Source organism: Nelusetta ayraudi, unplaced genomic scaffold (assembly GCF_046127955.1).
Source record: "Nelusetta ayraudi isolate G7.1 ecotype Tasmania unplaced genomic scaffold, CSIRO-AGI_Nayr_v1 ptg000048l, whole genome shotgun sequence".
Classification (NCBI taxonomy): domain Eukaryota; kingdom Metazoa; phylum Chordata; class Actinopteri; order Tetraodontiformes; family Monacanthidae; genus Nelusetta; species Nelusetta ayraudi.
Window position 1 is genome coordinate 15,889,783 of NW_027466098.1, and position 19,361 is coordinate 15,909,143.

The 19,361-nt window shown below is 48.3% G+C and overlaps 1 protein-coding gene across 3 annotated transcripts in view; it reads right to left on the bottom strand.

Moving 5' to 3' along the window:
* Positions 1 to 19,361, bottom strand: part of nectin1b (nectin cell adhesion molecule 1b) — a 150,369-nt gene that overhangs the window by 25,394 nt on the left and 105,614 nt on the right. The window lies entirely within an intron of this gene.

Consider the following 19,361-nt stretch of genomic DNA (forward strand, 5'->3'; position numbering starts at 1 on the left):
GATCCGACCATTGTCCTGGCCGTCCTGGCACGGCGTGAATACCGTCCTGCTGTGGTCGCTCGACAAATTGCTGCTGTGTCTCTAATGCATACTCCCAAACCGTGATTGGCTGGGGTTTGTTGCTGAACTCAAATGCACTCTTCAAAGAGGGACAACTTTCTCAAAGTTCTCGCCAGGAACTGCTTCTGTTTTGTTTTTCCATCCCTATAGAAAAACAGCTTATGTGTCCGTTGAGAGTAAAGCATAGAGAGAAAGCCTGTACCTTATTTCAAGTGACAGAACAAAGAAGAACAGCACAGGTTGTTTGTAATTGCAAGATGTGCTGATAACTCAGAGGCTTTCGCCTCGTAAAAAGAAAAAAAAAGAAGCAACTTTTCACGACCTCCAGCGGGTCGACCGTCAACCGTGACATTATTTTTGGCACGCGTCTCTCGTCGTCGATCTGTGAGGTTTCTCAAAGCCAAGCCACGTCGGAGACGATCCGTACGGAAGAACGTGAAGCGTGCCGGAAAAACTGGAACAGCGATTGTTTTAGCTGGAAAGCTGCTGGAAGAACTGGGTCATAATATGAAACCGCTGCTCCTCTTTCGCGGAGGAGCCCAAATATTCCATCAGTTTTCACCCGCCGCTATCGACAGCGAGTCGCCACTGCGCCCAATCAGACCGCATCAAAATGCAAATGAGCCTGTTGCCCCGGCGAAAAGCTAAATACCTGCACGTTCCCAGAGCGTGCCGACTGACACCAGGTATTCCTGAAATAGGACGGTCATCTCTCGTAATGGGGCCCCTTTTTGTCTGGAGGCCAGCGGAACGGACATCTGTTTTCTTTGACAAGAGCGGTTGAAGGCGTCCCTTTTTATAGACAGGGGGAGGAGGGCGGTGGGGGGGGGGTGCACAGGGGCCCATCAGTGGCGCGCGCCTGTCGCGATGGGATCCTGCAAATTCTCAGCGTCTCCCACTTTTGAAAGGGAAGGCCTATCTCCTGCCCTCATGATGTCCCCATTATAATCTGGCCGTCCCTCGCAGCAGCGACAGGACAAGGCCTCCCTCCCATGGGGCTCCTTTCAAAAGCCCCATCTAGCTTTTCTTTTTCTTCTCTCTCTCTCTCTCTCTCTTTTTTTATTCACTGCCCATAATGACGGATACACAGAGGACTACTTCAAAAATGGGCCCGCACAATAGCCACAGCGTTAAACAAGCAGAACAGCCGCGGCCTTCAAGTTCGCTGGCCGAGCGTCTCTGGGGTGGCGGCGGCCGCTCTAATTACCTCCGCCGAGAGAGCGGCGTTTTCCAGGGCGGTCTGTCGGTTTTCACGCAGCCCTCCGTTTATCAACAGATTCCCGGCGAAAATAACCGCAGCTTTTTTAAAATTATATTTCTTAAATTAGTTATCATGATTGCTGCTGCAAATTCGGCGTGAGAGCCAAACATAGGTCAAAAGTACGCTCATTAAGTTTTGGAATGAATCCAGGACCTCGAGGTGTTTACATAAATGATTTTACCCTTCTTGTAATGAGTATGATGCAGTCGCTGATTGACCCGCCTCCGCCCGCTGCCCGTGACCTGACAGAGCGGCGATCGCTGCAGATTGGGCCGACGGCGGGGAGCCGAGGGAAGGAAGCGGAGCGACGCGGAGGGATGTTGGCGTGCGAACCCCAGATAAAATGCACTTCAAATGTGCAACATCACTCACAGGCCGCTGGAAGAGGGGATGAAAGTAGCATGTGGAGATACTGCAACACACCTCTGTGATTCATGAAGGGACGACCGGGCTGTCTGACCATTTATCTACACACGGACATATGTTTGCTCAAACTGCAACACTGGCAAAAACTTGATAGGAATGATGGGGAAGCGAGTCGCTACCTCCAGTGGAAACCCAACGGCAGCTTGTTTTCCTCGGGTTTCAATCTCAGTCATCCATTTTGTCGAGCTCAGACAGATGGCATTTTCAGTTGGGTCTCAAACTTTCAGTCAATTTCAAAGACAACCCGCCGCTAATATGTCAAAGTCGGGAGGGGCAGCGACGGCGAGGAGAAACCACGGAGGAGAGCCAGAGTTCTTCAACGCGATGTAAACAATTGCAGTTCACATATTTTCACAGGAAGAGAGGTCAGTTTTGTTTGAAATGGAAGAGTATTTTGCCGTATCAATAGACCAACAATGTCTGTTAGACAAATCCAGAGGATGTTTGGAAATCATGCCACCCACCCCGCAGGGATTTTCTTCTGTATGGGTTTTGGAAGTTGCACCGTGTCAAATTCCAAACGCACTGAAAAGTAGATAGTTGCTCTTTTGACTGCGGACACTCCCTGTTGCGGTGCATTTCCAATAAAACTGAATTTTCTTTGAAGATGTGGCCCAAATGTCACGTCGCGGTAGCTTGGCAACCAACGATAAGCCCCAACCCCTGCTGTTGTCTCATCGCGCTACAAAGTGAAAGCCAATGGGCTGAATTTCATGGTCCCTAATGCAAATGCCAGACACAATAGTCTGTTGTGTAACACTAACACAGAGGAGAGGACTGGATCGGGGTGCAATTTCTCTGCAACTGGGCCTCGGGCAGCCGGCAGCGTGCAGAGGCTCAGACTGTCGCCTCCTCTCGCACAAAGGTGGCGATGAGCCTTCCGCAGCACTTTGTCTGCATATTCTGGACTCGTATCATGAAAAATTCAAGATTCAGTGTTCGGTACGAGCCTCTCACATTAGAATTATCTCAGCGTCCCGGCAGTTTGGCTGGAATTGTTGTGCAAAATGTTCCTGTCAGCATGTACCAGCATCACAGATTTGAGATCATTTTTTCCACTCAAGCTCCTGTTTACATGCATATAAAAAACAGAACTGAAAAGAATGAAAACTGTTTAATTGCTTAACTTTAACTTTTCAAGGACTTGGATTGTTGAGATATCTTGGACTGGCCCACTCAAAAACTTTCGGTCGACACATGAGTTTGTTGAATGCACAAACAAGGGGGGCTGAACGGAAAGGAAACATCCGTTTGAAAGCGCTTTTCTGGCGGAGCGAAGCCGAGGTGCTTCCACGCCCACTCAAGGACGGAGAGCTGCCGAGGAGCGCCGAGGAGACGGTAAGCAATCTGGAGAGCATGACAGGCGGCGCCTGGCAAATATTTATGCTTGCCCTTGGACGCTCCTCAGCCACTCTATTGTCTGTGACGCTTTATCGGAGGTTCGGAATATTTTTTTTTGTTTTGTTTTGTTACTTCTACCTTGAGGCAGGTCCTGTGAAGGTAATCATTTGGAAATCCCCTCATGTGTGCAGGGGAAGGCTGCCCCCCACCCCCAACCCCCCAACCCCCAACCCCCAAACCCGACAGATTGCCAGCAGTAATAGAGAGAAGGGGACCGACTCATTGTTTGCCACAGTTCTACGCGTCCCTGCTTCTCGAAGCCGCTAAAGGTGGCAGAAGCGTCACGATCGCCCGTGACGTCTGATAAAAGAAAGACAAGGAGGAGAAGTGATATCAGTGCCGCTAGGAGGAGGAGGAGGAGGAGGAGGAGACTTTAGCTGCACCTGCAAGTGCAGGAGAAATACACTCAATGGATGTATTTAATGTTACAGAGGCTCCTTTTCTACCGCAGCTTTGTGTATTTAAAGGATCCATGTCATGTTAAATCCACTCTAGTTCTATATTACTAGTACGTTACTCAATAATTTACCTCTGAAATGATTTCCGACAACAATATGTGTCTGCCCCTGCCAGCGAAAGAACGGCCATGGTTTCTATTTGAATATGTGAAATCCTGACTCCTGAATTGGACTAAACTGTTTTTCCATTGGGTTCAGATGGACCCGTCAGTGGTAACAGTGGTTGAAATATTGCCTGCAGTTTGAACTTGAGCGGTAATTGGTTAGTTTGTCCCACATTGTTTTGGTATTTTTACACTGCCAAGCTATATTTTCACGAGTGGTGAGTCTTCAACCCACCATTAGCTGTAAATGAATGTGAGCCTTAAGAGAGGCATCTTATAATTGTGCAATTTCCTTTTCAGGCCTTTAAACTCTTATTTTGCTGCCCCCTGCTGCTTGGCCCATTTTTACACACACACACACACACACACACACACACACACACACACACACACAATCATCTGTTCCCATTACTTTACATTAGTCATTTGTGCACATTGACTAGAACATTAAATGCATCATCCTCGTACCATTCCTAGTTTGGGCTGAAAGCATTTGGAGCATCATCAATGTTTTACGGCGCCCCCCACTGGGAAAGTTACCGCGTGTTAGTTTTAAAAAGTGCCGTAATTGACCTCAATGAAATATGAATGGCGCGAACCCTCAACCTTTACTCTTCATCCACGGACAAGCGGCGCAGAATTGTGGCCGCTCTCCGTTGACTATGGCCTATTGTTCAAATACGTCTTGCCGCTGTCACTGGGAGATTATTATTGATTTTCAATAAGTGCAGAGCAGCCGTGCATGCAGGGGCCCTCTCGCTCCGTGGGCTTGTCACTCCGCTCCCTGCGCCGACAGCGTTGACCTTGGCCTCCGTGCAGGTGCAGGTGCAGCGCACCCTGGGGGCAGCCGCCCGTCTCTGTATTCCCGAGTCGTCGGCCGAGCGGCAACAGGTGTGCACGCGCCATTGTTTTCCAAGCCTGCACACTTCACCGGAACGCCGCTCTGGAATGTGCACTCACCCCCCCGCTGCCTTTTGAAGGCTGTGCGGGTGTTGCTCCAAAGTCAATTATTGGCCCGCAGAGACATATATTTTCTTGACAGCCAGTCAAGAAAGCACCAGCGGGCGGAGCGCGTAGTCTACTCAGCAGGTTTGTTGGGCTCCGCCGTGCAGTCAGCTGGAGGTATCACGGGACGCGAGGAGTCATTTAGCGCCTTTGCATGTGATTATTGCTAATTCACTCCTCGGGCTGAACCCGCAGACTTGAATGCGTTCTCCAAACGGGGGGTAGGCACGACAAAGAAGATCTGGCAGCGCTTTCCAAAGCACAAGCAAGTGATCAGCTGAAGCTGGAAAATTGATTGCTACCCCACTGCTGCCTTTGGCCCCCCTCATAGATTGTATGTATTATTTTTTTTTCCATCAGAGCTACTTGCAGGATTAAATTCAGCGTTTGAGTTTTCCAGTTTTTTTGGGTGGGGGATAGGGAAATAGGGTCATCTCACACACCCCTAGCTGAGCTCAATGGCCAAAACATGTGGGCTCTAGTGTTACCGGCGTCCCACTCGACGGGTTAGTCACACATACCGGAGTCAAAGCAGTTCAAACCGGAGGCCAAGAGGTTAGGAGGCTTCTCCCAGTCCAAATCCAATCCGTCACACGGTGGAGAAATGCGGCACTTGAACAGAAATTCCCCACCACCCCTCCATCCAATCCCGGCAGATTGCTGGCATCCACCTTGCAGGGACCCGGTGCGCTGCATCAAACGCTGGCACCGGCCGCGGCGCTTTTTCATCATTTCAGCGCCGGGATTTGAACGTGCCGCCACCCGGCGGCACGCGGACAGCGGCCGATGAAACGCACCGACTCGCCAAACTGAAAGACATTCCCGCTTAGTGGTGTTACTGGGGGGACAGTAATTGCGCGGTGCCACTTTGTATACATGTTCCAGTCATAAGTCTGGTCCCGCTCCAGGAGTGGATACGGCTCCCTCTTTCCCATCTGAAATTGTAATTGCTATCTCCTCCGCGGGGGCCGTAATAGTTTCCAGCCATTCTGGGGAGTTTTCAAGTGGACAGATTGAGAGCGCAGGCCGGCGCCAGCGCCGCCGCCGCCGCCGCCCGTGCCAGGCCGAGGCGGCCACCTGTTCCCAAATACCGCCGCCGTCGCCACTGGTTCCATACACTGGCCTGCAGTCAAGCGGCGCAGTGGAACGGCGGAGGAGTCGGCGTGTCTCATCGCTGCCCACCTGACTGTGGAAGTAAAAGTCCAGTCAGTAATTTATCTGAAACAGATTCTTTTTTCTTTTTTTTTTTTTAAACTTTTTTTAATCCCTCGCCATTTCTGCCACACCAGGGAGATGCTGCAGGGCCCTAATAAAGAAAAAGAAATGTGGTTTAATGGAGTTCATAAATCTGGATTTCACGCTGCCAAGTGGAAGGGGGTGCACGCTGTGTCGTTTCCCCTTCCCGCCCTCTTCCCAGCTTGATAATCTTGTTAAACTTCACTGTTTCCAGGGCTGTCTCCTGTGGGAGCGCGGGGGCCTTGATGTCATTCGCTTGTTCACAGCGGTCCACCTTTTTCTGTCGAGAGGTCTGAACCTTATTGCGCCTCGGATTTTTCTCCTGATTGTGTGTTTCTGCAGCAGCAGCAGCCGCCAGCCGGCGAAAACGCGGCGGAAGTGCTGGAAACGTGGCGGCCGGCGGGCCGTGTCGCTCCACCGAGGCCGGCACTTCATTAAATTGCCGCCAAGTGGAATGTGTTTACTAGGACGGAGTCTGACTCACCACGTTTTGGACCTACAGAGCTGCTGTAACCTCGGAATTGTGCTGCATGGCTGAGCATTCCGGCTCGGCGGCGCTGATTTAGTGCTTCACCAGATCCGGCTCGGTGCCGAACGACCGGAATCGCAAGAACCAGAAGGGGTCTTGCTGTAATTGAGAAGATTGTGTGATAGATGATGATGTAGCTCATATGAAGGGAACCACAAACCAAAAAATGAATTATAGTTTCTAAATAGAGGAGTAGAAAAATGACTGGTCCGTCCATTTTGGAGATTTATTGATAAGAACTGCACGACTTCTGTTAATTATTAAAATATGAAATGATGAAAAAATTTCGAAGTGAAGTTTAAACAAGTCTTATTTTTTGGAAACAAAGTAGATGCTTATGTTGCGATAAACGCCCCACTACTAACAACACCACAGCATTCTAACATTCTATGCTGACTGTCATGTTCTGTACATTTCCTGTTTTATTTTGAAGTCTGTTTAGTCTGTCGTCAGCGTCCTTAGTTTTACTTCCTGTGTTTATTGCTTGATGTCTGTCACCTGTGTCTCGTTGTCAGCCTTGCCATTGATTGTTCTCACCTGTGTTCCCCTGCCCCAGTGTATAAATAGTTCTTCTCTCGCTTGGTCTTTTTTGGTTCATTGTTTCCTGTCCGGGTTTGGGTCCATAGTGTTCCCGCCATAGTGTGCAGCCGGTTCCAGGTCGGTTCTTGGGTTTTCTTTGTTGCTTGTTCTTTTGTACTCCCCTTGTCTGCTTTTCTGTAAAGTCTCCCGATTTGGGGCGGCTTAAATGATTGAACGCAGCTGCTTGGAGACCAGAGAAAGACAACAGCAACTGAAATAACCAACCTTGAATCAGTGCACATGGCATCTTTATGAGGTAGCCAGTACGAGCAAGGTGCACCTAATGTAATGGCCACTAACTGTATTTACATTTTCTATAGAGTGACTATCCCAGACTGTCCCGCCCACATTAATTGCCGTATGTCAACGAGCGGATGGTTCGCTGCTTGTGTATGAATCAGTGTCTGGCGAGCCACTCGGCTTCACTACGCAGCTTCTTTCACTGCCGGGTAAACACGTCGAGGCTGGTGGGTGCAAGGGAGGGATTCATCTCAAAGCCTTTGGCGAAAAAAAAATAACTCGGAACCCTCGACTGTTTAAGGGACGGGGGGGGAAAAAAAAACAAAAACAAGTCTACGTTCAGCGTCACGTAGCCGCGCACACACATTAGCGTGAAGTGTCTCGTTGCCCCGCTGAGTGTGAAGGGGCCGCGCGGAGTGACGAGAGGCAACCAAAGCCCCCGTCAGTAAATATGAGATTGCAGGCTGCCAAGCTGACGCGCGGCCTGTCACGAGGTATTACCTCCCCTGACAGGCCAAATAACAACAGTTCTAATTAAAGGCTGATTGGAACGGGCGGACCTCTGCCTCCTTATGGAGGAATAAACCACAACACGGGCCCCAGCAGGTGAATCGCCTGCCTGTTTATTAACGTTAGGATGCTGCTGGTGGCTGCTGTCAAGGCGTGGCGAGCCAAAAGCTGCGATATTTTAAATCCCCGCTGCTCGCCGGTGAAGACGCGCGCAAACTGTCAATATAAAGAAAGATAGAAAAAAAGATCCTCCGTCGACTGTAACACTGTATCCGCCTTTTATGCCCCGACTTGTCGTCCGGGCGGCGGCTCTTCACGCCTCCTTGATGGTGAAATGCGCGGTGTCTCCTGCTCCGCTTCTTGCACCATCGGTGACGTGAAGAGAAGCTCTGGCGCCATTAGAAAAACAGGCCATGCAGCTCCGGCTGATGGGACTCGCACTTTTCTTGGCCTCGCACCCTTTCACGCCCCAGCTGAGCCCCCAAGACGCGCTGAATGTTAATGCGGCGGCTGCCTAAAACTGAACTGAAGAGGCCACTGTGCGCCTCCATCTCTACCTTATCCTCCTTCCCCACCTTTTTCCCCAAACATTAGCAAAAAAATAATAAAATAAAATAAAATCCCCTCACTTCGTCGTCTCTTCATTCCGTCGCGCCGCCGAGGTCAGGGCTCTAATTTCCGTCAGCTGCCTAAAAGCTGCCGCAGTAACAAACCCAAGTTTGCCCGGTCGCGTTCGAGAGCCGCTTTTCAATTTGGCTGATACCTTGCGAGCGAGTGAGAGAGAGTGAGAGAGAGAGAGAGAGAGAGCGTTGGCTGGCCGCGCTGAGAGCATTTCATTCAAAGCGCCACGCAGCTCTCTGATGTACTCAAAACAGCTCCGAGGGTTGGAGGAGTGTTTGGACTGAGACGCACGATATTTTTACACTTGGACTGGACTGTTTCTGCTGGTTTCTCCAGTATTGGCTATTAATAAGCATTTGGCCACAATTAAAATAAAAACAAACACAGGATCTTCTCACAGGGAGTGTGTTACACTTGGACTCCTGGCTCTCCACTAAAAGACATATTGGGCCTTGGTTGGAGCAAGACTATGCTGTATTATTAACACCAGTACTGTGCAGTAGTACTCCATGCACAGGAGGTGGACACAGCTTGACTCCTGCTTGACTGTGGGCATATATATTTTAAATGTGAGTCTCTGCAAAATTAAAATGAAAGCAAAAGTTTGATTGTAAAAAAACTCCTCCACAAATGGCAGGAAAAAAAAAAGTCTTCTCAAAGCCGAGTGGATACTTAAAGCTGCAAAACAACCCAGAGGTTAATTGAAAACCCACAAGCTGCTATGTGAGTGAGCCAGTCGGAGAGGACACGGGCCAAAAATAGTTTCTCCTCACCAGCCGCGTCTTCCGCTAGCCGGCGACGCAATTAGCATGCAGCAAACTTCATGAAAGCACAGAGGCAGAGCAGAGATAGCCATGCTGTGGGAGGTGCTTTCTCCGTTTAGTTCAACTCAGCGTTGACCTCAAGGCCAGAAAGAGGCTGTTTCAAGACGGAAGCAGGCGGACGTGTGTGTGTGTTCTCCTCAGTGTGGAAATCATTTGAAACTTCTTAGTCAAAAGACCCAACTGATGTGCAAGTGGGTGTCGGCTCTTTCCTGTTCCATCCCAAAAAGCATTGAAAAAAGATGAAATCATATGTTTTTGACGCTTCTCTATGGGTAGAAATTATTTTGATAATTGGCGCCTTGACAGCAATAAAGCGAACACACAGAGTCTTGAGTGATTTTTGGTGCATAATTGCACTTAATTTACATGAAGCTGATGTTTGTGGAAATGTTAAGCGCTGATGCTGCATGCGTTTAAAAGGACCCTGGAAAAGCTGCAGCCCCTGAGCCCACGCTGTCTTGACGCAGCCTTGACGGTCTTTTCATGGCTTCTTCTTCTTCTTTTTTGCCAAGAAAAGAGGATTCTTACTTATTTGCATGAGAAATGCAAACATATTTTCACTGACGCCAGTTTTCTTTCAGTGCCAGTGACACCAACCACCCACAAACACTTGCAAATTTGGAAGATTTTGTAGATTTAAATAACTATTATTACTGTTAGCTTGCAGGGTGCCACTCACAACATGCCTCATCACGTCGACGTCCTGTGTTGTTTAGAATCAATCAAACCAGAAAAAAAAAAACAGTCAAGATTTTTTTTTTTCTTCAGCACTCGAGATTGTTGCTCACGGCATGGAACAATTTAAGAAGTTGACCGACAGAAAAAAAAGCGGACACATTTTTAATGGGGCCGCATTCATTTGGTCTGGTTGTTGATCCCTGTTGATTTCCTATTAAAAGCTTTATTTCACCACAACAGCCGCACAGTGATTGCTGTTCTCTTGCAAGTTTGCCCAAGCCAAGACAAGGAAGCAACATGTAAAACAAGGCGACTCCGACTAATGTAATTACAGGACTGGAAACGATAAAATGTAGCAGCCAGTCATACTGTAAATATCCCTGACACAAACTGTCATAAAGTAGAATCCAGACAAAAAGAACAAAAAAAGCTCAGTTAAACCAGTGGTTCTCCAATTTTCTGTGTCACGCCCCACCTTGGAGGAAGAAACTTTTTCTTTGGGCCCAAATTTGACGTGGCTGTGTCTTGAGGGATCCCGATGAACCTGCAAGTGGCCCCATGTCTCTAGGACAAAGTTGACTTTTGACCCCATAGACTTGCATGGCATTAAACCAACAGCGAACTGATGAACTCATTTGTGTATTCATAAGAAAAACATCCTTGCGACATATTTACTCATTTTCTGTTTTTCCTTCCTGGTCTCATCGAGCACGACACACACTTTCCTCGCTCTCTCTTTCTCGGCTCTCCACTTCCTGCTCTCCATCTCGACTTCGGGCGCCATCAGAATCACGTGATTCCGAATGAGTCGCTCCATTTGTGCTGCTTTGTGCGCATCACATCCATATACGTACGCAACGGAAAGCACTCCAATGACACCCCCCCCCCTTCCATCCCCCACGCCTGGCAGGAAGTGCTGCCAGAACCTCGGGCCAGCGAAAACATTTGGCCGTCAAATCCTCCGTCCATTTGGTGCGTTTGCCAACTTTCACCGCTCGATGCGTCACTTAGGCTAATGATTTTTCACAGCGCTGGTCCTTAATTAATACCAACGCATATTGACTGAGCTGAAGCCACATGCGGTCGAAACAACGCTGCATTTATTGAATCCCCCCCGAATCAAATTATTGGGGATGTGAAACGAAATCACGCAGCACACGAGCCAACACGTATCCATCAAAGATGGAACCGGTTCCAAATTGAAATATGATATGCATAAAATTCAGGTTATTTTAAGCGGCATTCTGTTTGTGCCAATGGACATGGTGAATTTTATGTCACCACGGCTGTTTGTCACACTGCACTTCTTGACTTTCCTGGTCACCCTTGTGCCGCTGCGACAGTGTATAGCGCTGATATGGGAGTTCTTTGTTTGAGTTAAACTGACAGCAGGCAGCGGCCCATATTTTTCTTTATTTATCCAGACATATTACTATGAGATGGAAAATTTCTCGGATCTGTTGGATTTGCTCACTGTATCCATCTGGTTAAACAGCCCAGAGGAAACATTTGGAAGGCAATGGTCCCTTTAAAAACTTGGATGAATCAGATTTTTTTTTTCAGCCTCCTACTGGTGCAAAGGACGGAACTTTAGTCAATCCATCGCCAAAGTTCCACCAACTGCCAGTTTTTTTTTTTCTTCTTTTTTTTTCTGTTCCCTCTAATGTGTAAATGTTACAATAGAACTGCAGCCGACGCAGCATGCACGCTAACCCCTCAAGCAGCAGCATTTTCAAAGGTCACTGCAATTACTTCTCCTCCTGTGCTTTCTAACAACACCTTGCTGCTGCCACTTCCTGCTTTAGTTACAACTAAAGGAATGACGACGGGTTAGTCCCCAAAGAGATCAGCCAAAAAAAAAACGATTCGGGCCGGAGCTCGTTGAGATGCCCTCTGACTGCATGGCGAGGTCACTATTGACCTCGTCGGTCTGAGCAAAACATGAACGGGAACATCTGAATAAAATAGAGATGTACAAAACTTAGGCACAAAAATACAGGATATAGAAAAAGAGTTGCTATTTTCGCAAGATTTGTTTATACTGACTTTGGCCTCGGTAAAGTATGTGTGTGTGGGTGTGTGGGTGTGTGTGGGTGTGTGTGTGTGCCTGTATGGTTTGGAGCAAGCATCTGGAAAAAGTGATTCCACCGAGAGCTCAAGAGGGTCAAACTGAGATAATCCACTGAAAATGTGGCCCCTCTTTAGGCAGAAATGCGCCGCGTGTCCAGAGGTCGTGGCTTCTTTGTGCTTTTTTTTTTTTTCGCCAAATGAGACAAAGCAGACAAAGCCTCTTCAAGAAACGGAGTCAAGAGTCGGCGGCCCGAGAGATAACCATCACGGCTCCATAGCAGAGAAGACACACACACACGCAAACATGTTGCAACTAAAGACAAGATGTTTGTGTTGATAGGGGGTTTAAATGAAAACATTTTCTTTACTTCAGCAAAATAAAATACATCTAAATCTCTAAATAACTTGAACAAAAGCTCACATTTCCTGTGACATATTTCTTTTTTTTTATTGCATTATTTATTTTCCTCACTCCAACATTTATTCACCGTTTAGTAGAATGCAATACTTTAGTTTTCGAAACAGATTTGTGTAAAACTAAAACAATAAATAAATCCATACAACACTAGAATGTGTGTGTGTCCCCCGTGTGCGGTGAGTCAGTCCAGGAATTGCGGTGCAGGGAGTTCAACATTTCTTTGGCAGCTTCACATCCACTGCAGCAACTGTCAGTGCTTCTGTGGACGTTTCCCCTCCCTGGTTGCTGCCTGGAGGTCTCCATCTCCTGCAGCATTTATTTCTCTGCTGCTTCTCGCCTGGCAGCAAGTTTCATTTAACCCCTCGCCGTAGCTCAAGATATATCAGCCACTGTGCCGCGTCGCGTGACTCCTTGCACGTGCCACGTGAACTGTAAACGGGGTGAACGAGGGGTGTTTTCACTGCGGTTTTGACACTGCAAAACGCGTCGTCTCCCGCAAATTGTTTTGAGAGTTTTACCGAAATGATCATGTCTCAATGAAGCGTCTTTTACACCCACAGCTCATATGTTGCACAGTTTTGTGCGGCAGTTAATGGAAACACACCTGGTAACATTTCTGTAACAGGCGTCCGCACCTATTGTCCGTGCGCACACACACACTCACACTCATACAAGATTCTGCTCTAGCTGGAATTAATTAAAACAAGAATCAAAGTGAACATGCCGCATCAATCAGTCATAAGTGTCAAAAAAAAAAAAATCAAATCAAGCAAATTTCTGCTGTGTATGGGAATGAGGTATTATATTCAACTCGCAAATGAATACAGAAGCCAGTGGAGCAGGAATGAAAAAGAAATCAATTTATAAGACCTGCTTCCTGTGAGTGCTGTTTCCCTTCACACTGTATGCAACTCGATTGGACTCAGAAAATATTGTCCCTTATCTGCTGATGGGTGGGGCTGGTTGAACAGAACAGTACCTGTTGATCAGAAATAAAGCAAACACACGAAGCAACAGCAGCTCTGCTGCCAGCCTCGCTGCAGCGTCGCAGGAGTGCAGATTCCTCTGAGTGACACTAAAGTGCAGCTTCACTGCGGTTTACGAGGAGGCCCGGTCGCTTTCAGTCCGCCGCCATTGCTTTGTTCCACCTCAGTGCCTGGAAATTTCAGGTAAACACTCCGGTTAAAAAAAAAAAAATAAAAAACAAGGATGAGAAAAACATCTTTTTCATCCTGGATTTCTGGCTCCCGCGGAAAAAGACAGAGAGCGACGCAGTGCTTGTGCCGGATGGGTTCAGAGGATCCAACCGGTGCACGCAGGAAGTGGGCCACGTGTGAACAGGCCCAATGTGTGTTAGGAAATACATGCGAGTGCCCAGGAATACCAGCAAGTGTTTAGAAAGCTTTGATTGTCAAGTTGATAGTAGTCATTTTGAAAAAAAATTTATATATATATATATAAAAAGAGAGACTAGATGTTTTCTGATGATTAAAAAAAAAATCTTGCAAAGTCCAATTTTTTTGTTTAACCCTATTTCAGCCAATCAGAAGGAAGAAGCAAAATATTAGATTTCCAATCCAGCAATATGGAAATCTGTTTTTCAATAACAGACTTGGCCGATTTATTATCATTATTATTATTATTATTATTGTTATTATTATTTAATAAGCACTTGTCAAGGCTCTGATGGGTCACTGGAGGCTAACGTGAGTCTGACCCGCCCTCTGAAGTGTCACTCGGGGGTTAAAGCCGGAGCGAGGAGCCTCGTCTTCACGCACGGCGGGCAAAATGAAAATCTCTCCTCTCGCTTGGGGATCGATCCCCACTCCCAACCACATAATGGAGGGAGAGTGGGGTGTGTGTGTGTGGGGGGGGGGGGGGGGGGGGGATTTCTGCACGCATACCATCACAACCCCCCTCCACCTCCACCACCACCAGCGAGAGCAGCTCCGCTCCGAGAGCACGCCTGCTCACAAGACTCCAAGACAGACAGACAGACAGACAGACAGACGAGGACGTTTTCAAAGACGTCTCGTGGAGCTGCTGCTGCTTCCTTCCACCACTAAATACTGCCGGGGAATCTCAAGACTGCGCTGCGGTCGCTGGGAATGATCTGCGGCGGGAAATCTGCGAGGGGAACGAGTGCAGAGCGGAGGTGGGGTGGGCCGGGGTCGAGGCGGATGGATACGCTGCAGCGAAGGGGACATGGAAAAAATGAAATAGCAATTGTAGCTTTAAAACATTTACACATTGGGCTCAAGCTCAGAGTTGAGTTTGTTACCTTTGGATGCGGCTCAGTCGCTTGTGGCAGGAGGGAGGAAAAAGAGGAGGAATAAAGAAGGAGTGCCAGCGCAGCGCTGTTAAAACAGTCCTGGCCTCTCTCTCTCTCTCACACACACACACACACACACACACACACACACACACACACACACACACGAGAGCTGCGATTCCCCCTTGACTTCAACCCCTCACCGCTAAGTCGAGCTCAGCTCGGTTCAGAAGGACCGAACCGGGGATCTCATTTCTCATTTCTTAACGGCCTTTTCTGTCATCAAGCCTGGAATGTTTTTTTGTTTTCTTTTTTTTCCACTCCTTGTTTCGACTGAAGAAGAAGAAGAAGAAGAAGAAGAAGAAGAAGAAGAAGAAGAAGAAGACACTTCTCCTCTTGCGTTTGTGGGGACCTGGGCTCCAGGTGCGACGCAGCGACGGCTACCTTGTGCTGGGAGGAACAGTGGAGCTCGCGTGCCACCAGAAACACCTCCTCAGAGGTCCGGGGACAAAGGCCGCACTCAGCCGGCGGGGGAGGAGGAGAGCCGCTCTCGCCGAGCTCGTCTCCCGAAGCCTTTCCAGCATTAATTACACATGAGAGCGCCGCCTGCCACCAAGCATCAACAGCGCAGCACAAGATGATATACACACAACACAAGTGGCTCTTTGACTCGCAATCATGTCAGAATCGGGGTGGTAAAAAAAAAAAAAAAAAGCTTTGGAAAAGAGTAAATGACTCTGGAGCGCCGAGGTTTTTTCCTCTTTTTTGTTTCTAAACAGTTTTTAAAACTCAGCTGCAGCGAATGTTTTGTTTTTGCGCATTTTGTTTTTGAAATCGCCCTCGTTTTCTCTCAGTGTTGACTTCGCCGCTCGGCTGTCATTTAGCTCCCTGTTTAACGGTGCCCAGTTGGCCCGGCTGGGCCCTGATGACAGGCTTTAATGCTCCGCTAATCAGAGACTTTTCCAGGCTAAATTGCTTTGTGGTGCCCGGCCGGCCCGTCTCCCTCCCCGGGTGACGTATCACTCAGCGCCTCTGGCTACTGTTAAAATGTAATCCTACGCCGTTGGAAATGTTTACCTCTTAATTGCCGTTAATCCGGCTGCCATACTTTCCCAGCCGTAACCCTAAATATTTGTGCGAGCGGCAGCTGCCCACATGTGTTGACTCCTCACACAGAATCTCACACTGAACTTTCGCTCCTGGGCACTCAGGCTGTTTTTTTTTTCTCTCCCTCCACTGGTTTCAAAATGACATTGAGCGCAATCAGGCAGCTCTAACCATGATTTTTTTTTTTTTTTTTTTTTTTTTTACTCCAGCAATGAAATGGCCTCTACCTCAAACCTCTCACTTATTGTCCCCTCTGTGAAGGTGAACGCCATCAGCTCTTACCACTCCTCCTTCAGAGATGTTGGAGCTTTTAGCATCGAATTGATAAACTTAAAAAAAAAAAAACTGCCCTGAATGTCATTTTGCAAGTTCCGCCGCCTCACAACAGGAAGGTCGTTGCTTCCATTCCCAGGCCTGAGGACTCTCCAGGCACTCCGACTGCCACCCACAGTCCAAACACGTGCACACTGTGCTGACTGAGAACTCTAAAGATCGTCCCTGGCTGTGGAAGGTCGCGTGTGTCTCGCAGACGTGTTGGGGATGTGACCCCACCTTCACCCCGAGGCAGCTGGGATGGACTCCAGCGCCTCTGCCACCCCTGAGATCAGGTGAAACTGTGATAGGAAACGGACGGATGGATCAGAAACCCCCCCAACGACCGAAAGACTCACAATCATTCACACTAATCATATTGATGAATAAATAAATCAAGCTTACTGGGTCGACAAAGGTGAACCAATCACTGAACTGATGGTCAACCAACCTGAAACCAGGTCCTTTTTTTATCTTTCCTCAGATATGACATGGTCAGCCAGACCAGTCTGACTGGGAGCAACAACATCTTTCACAACAAACGCTTTGATTCAATGCCGGAAAAGTGCGAGTCTAGATTGTTGAAACTCCACAAGGTTGCAAGATCACCATTTACGCTGCTGTGCTGTTTAAGCGCAAAATGACCAAAAAGCTGCACTGATCTCAGACCTGGATGGATGAAAATAAGCAACAGGCACTTATCCGCTGCCCTCCTGGTGACACATAAACAACGTCAGACCTCAGAATATCCGGCAGGGCAACGAGCGACGGAAAGACTGAACGCCACTGACAGAGTTAGCGATGCCAACGGCCTTCGTCCACAGCTGAAATAATTGCACAGATTGATCCTAAACCACATCAGTGGCAGCGGGAGGAGATTTGTATTGTTTTCGTTTTGTCTGACTCGCGCAAGTGAGCGAGTGTGCCTCTGTGCCTCCGAGCAAAGGCGCGCTGACTTTCAGAGAGCAGCGCCGCGATTAATCTGCAGGACGGAGACGCAGACAGAAGAGAAGCCGCCGCGTCTTCCAGTTAGCATCGTCTCTTTCAAAACCAACCTGATGGCTCTGCTCGGGATTTATCTGCCGGACCAGGGCACGCACGCACACACACACACACACACGCCATGTCATGCAAGTGTGTGTGTTAATTAAAGTTGGAGAGGGACTCTGGGAGGGGGGTGGAAAAGGGGGGGGAGTTTAATTTAGCAAAGACGCGGTGAAAAATTGTCTCGTTTTCGCGTCTTGGTTCCTGTCGCGTCTTATCTCCTCTTAAGCTCGGCCACAGCGCAGGTTATCTCCAAATTACCAGCAGAACTCGTTTATTCTTCAATTGAATTAGATCCAGGAGAGGAGGCCGCCTGCGTGTCCGTCCGGGGAGTAGCCGGCCACCGCGGCTACTTTTGGCTTGCGGTGATTATAGCGCCGCCTGACCTGGATCAAACACCTCAATCACTCACCGCAGCGGCTCGGTTCTTTCTTTTCTCTCGTCTTTCTTCTCTCTTCGTCAACAATGCCCTTTCCTTACTTTTCCACGGGTCACGCGGAGTCAGAACGGGAAAAATATTCACTCAGGCAGCCGGACTTCGGACTGTTAAATCCCCAATTGGCCTTTCAGTTGCGTGTTTTTCCCTGATCCGCGGAAAAGTCTTCACTTTTTAGTTTGACAAGATCTGACTAAACAAAAAAGGCACCAGGCTCAAACGGTAATAGTGTTTTCGATGAGCACAGGGAAAGAAAAAAGACGAACGACGCTGAGACAAAGCGCTGCACCTTGGAAGGGGCAAAGAATAGAAGAGGCAGCTCTTCTTCTTCTTTAGAGCAAATATCAAACCACGATTTTCACGCCTGAAGTCATTTAGCAAGCAGGCAGAACTTAAAAACACTCTTGTCTGGCCTCCAATTCATTTTCCAGACAGCCTTTTTAAGGGGAAGCCGCGGTTTTCTTTCTTCTTCCAAGCGTACTAACTGTTCTGCGCCGACAGACGTCGGAGCAAATGTGTCGCGATCAAACCATCGGATGCCAGAGAGGCCGACAACCGGTGAGCAACCGACCCGGCGCGAAGGCGTCCAAACAGGGCGGACAAGCCGACGCAGCACGGATGCCAACTCTTCGCACGTGTTGTTGCGTGACAGTTTCCTCAAACGGTAAAGAGAAATAGTTTGTGGCATGCCAACATTCCCGATATTCTCCGGAACGGCTCTATTTTTAACTTTTTCCCCAGCTGTGCTCCAACCCCCCCACCCCACCCCACCCCCCCGCCTCCCCGCCCTCAACTTCATTTTATTGCAAAACATGTGAAACCAAGAGGGTTTTTTTTTTTCCTGATTCAAAGTCAGGAAAACATTGGTCAGAACATTGAGCTTCCTTTCTGGAGGAGCCTGTTTGATCCGCAAACTAATGTGACGTTTAGAGGTTGGAAACATTCCGAAATCAAAACATACATACAAACATACATAAATATGTGTGTGTGTGTGTGTGTGTGTGTGTGTGTGTGTGTGTGTGTGTGTGTGTGTGTGAGAGAGAGAGGGAGAGAGATACCTTACTCATCTCCCAGAGAAATTCACATATATCATGTTCCAGCATTACACGGCTTGCCTGAGCGCTCAGTCTGGGAACTCACACCAGATGCGTGAGGAGGGCGGCACAATGCTGAGGCTGCCGGAGTTGCGAGAGCAGCGCGTTCCCACCGTAATTAGAGAATTCACAAACGATTGCGAGATATAAGACAATGGAGTTCCTGTAAACAGGACCACAAACCTAGAAACGTAAAGTGAATCGAGCAGAAGAAGAGTCGAGTTGCTGAGCTGCTTTTGGGAGATTTTGTTATTTCTACCACTGGAGAACTTCATTACTTCTAACAAGTAGCTTGTGATCTCTTTTGAAATTAGAGTGCACCACTGTCGCAGTAAATCTTGATCTTTATCTTTATCTTTATTTTAAAAAAAAAAAAGAAAAAAGATTTTTAAATAAAACTGGATGCTCCATATTGCTTCGGCGCTCGACATCCAGTCCTGCACCATCCAGCAGGAATAGAAGCTCCGCGTGTTGTTTCTTTTCCAGAGGCTCCGGACCGGTGGAGCAGCGCCAGAGCAGAGACCCGCCTCGCACACTGCAGCCAGTGTGAACACGCTCGTTGACTCGGAGTGAAACGTATCAGCAGCAGCGGAACCGCAGCTCACGCGCACACACATGGTGTTGTTTAGAGGTAACCGACTCCACCGGCACTGTTTTCCCGGAATCGCCGCCTTGT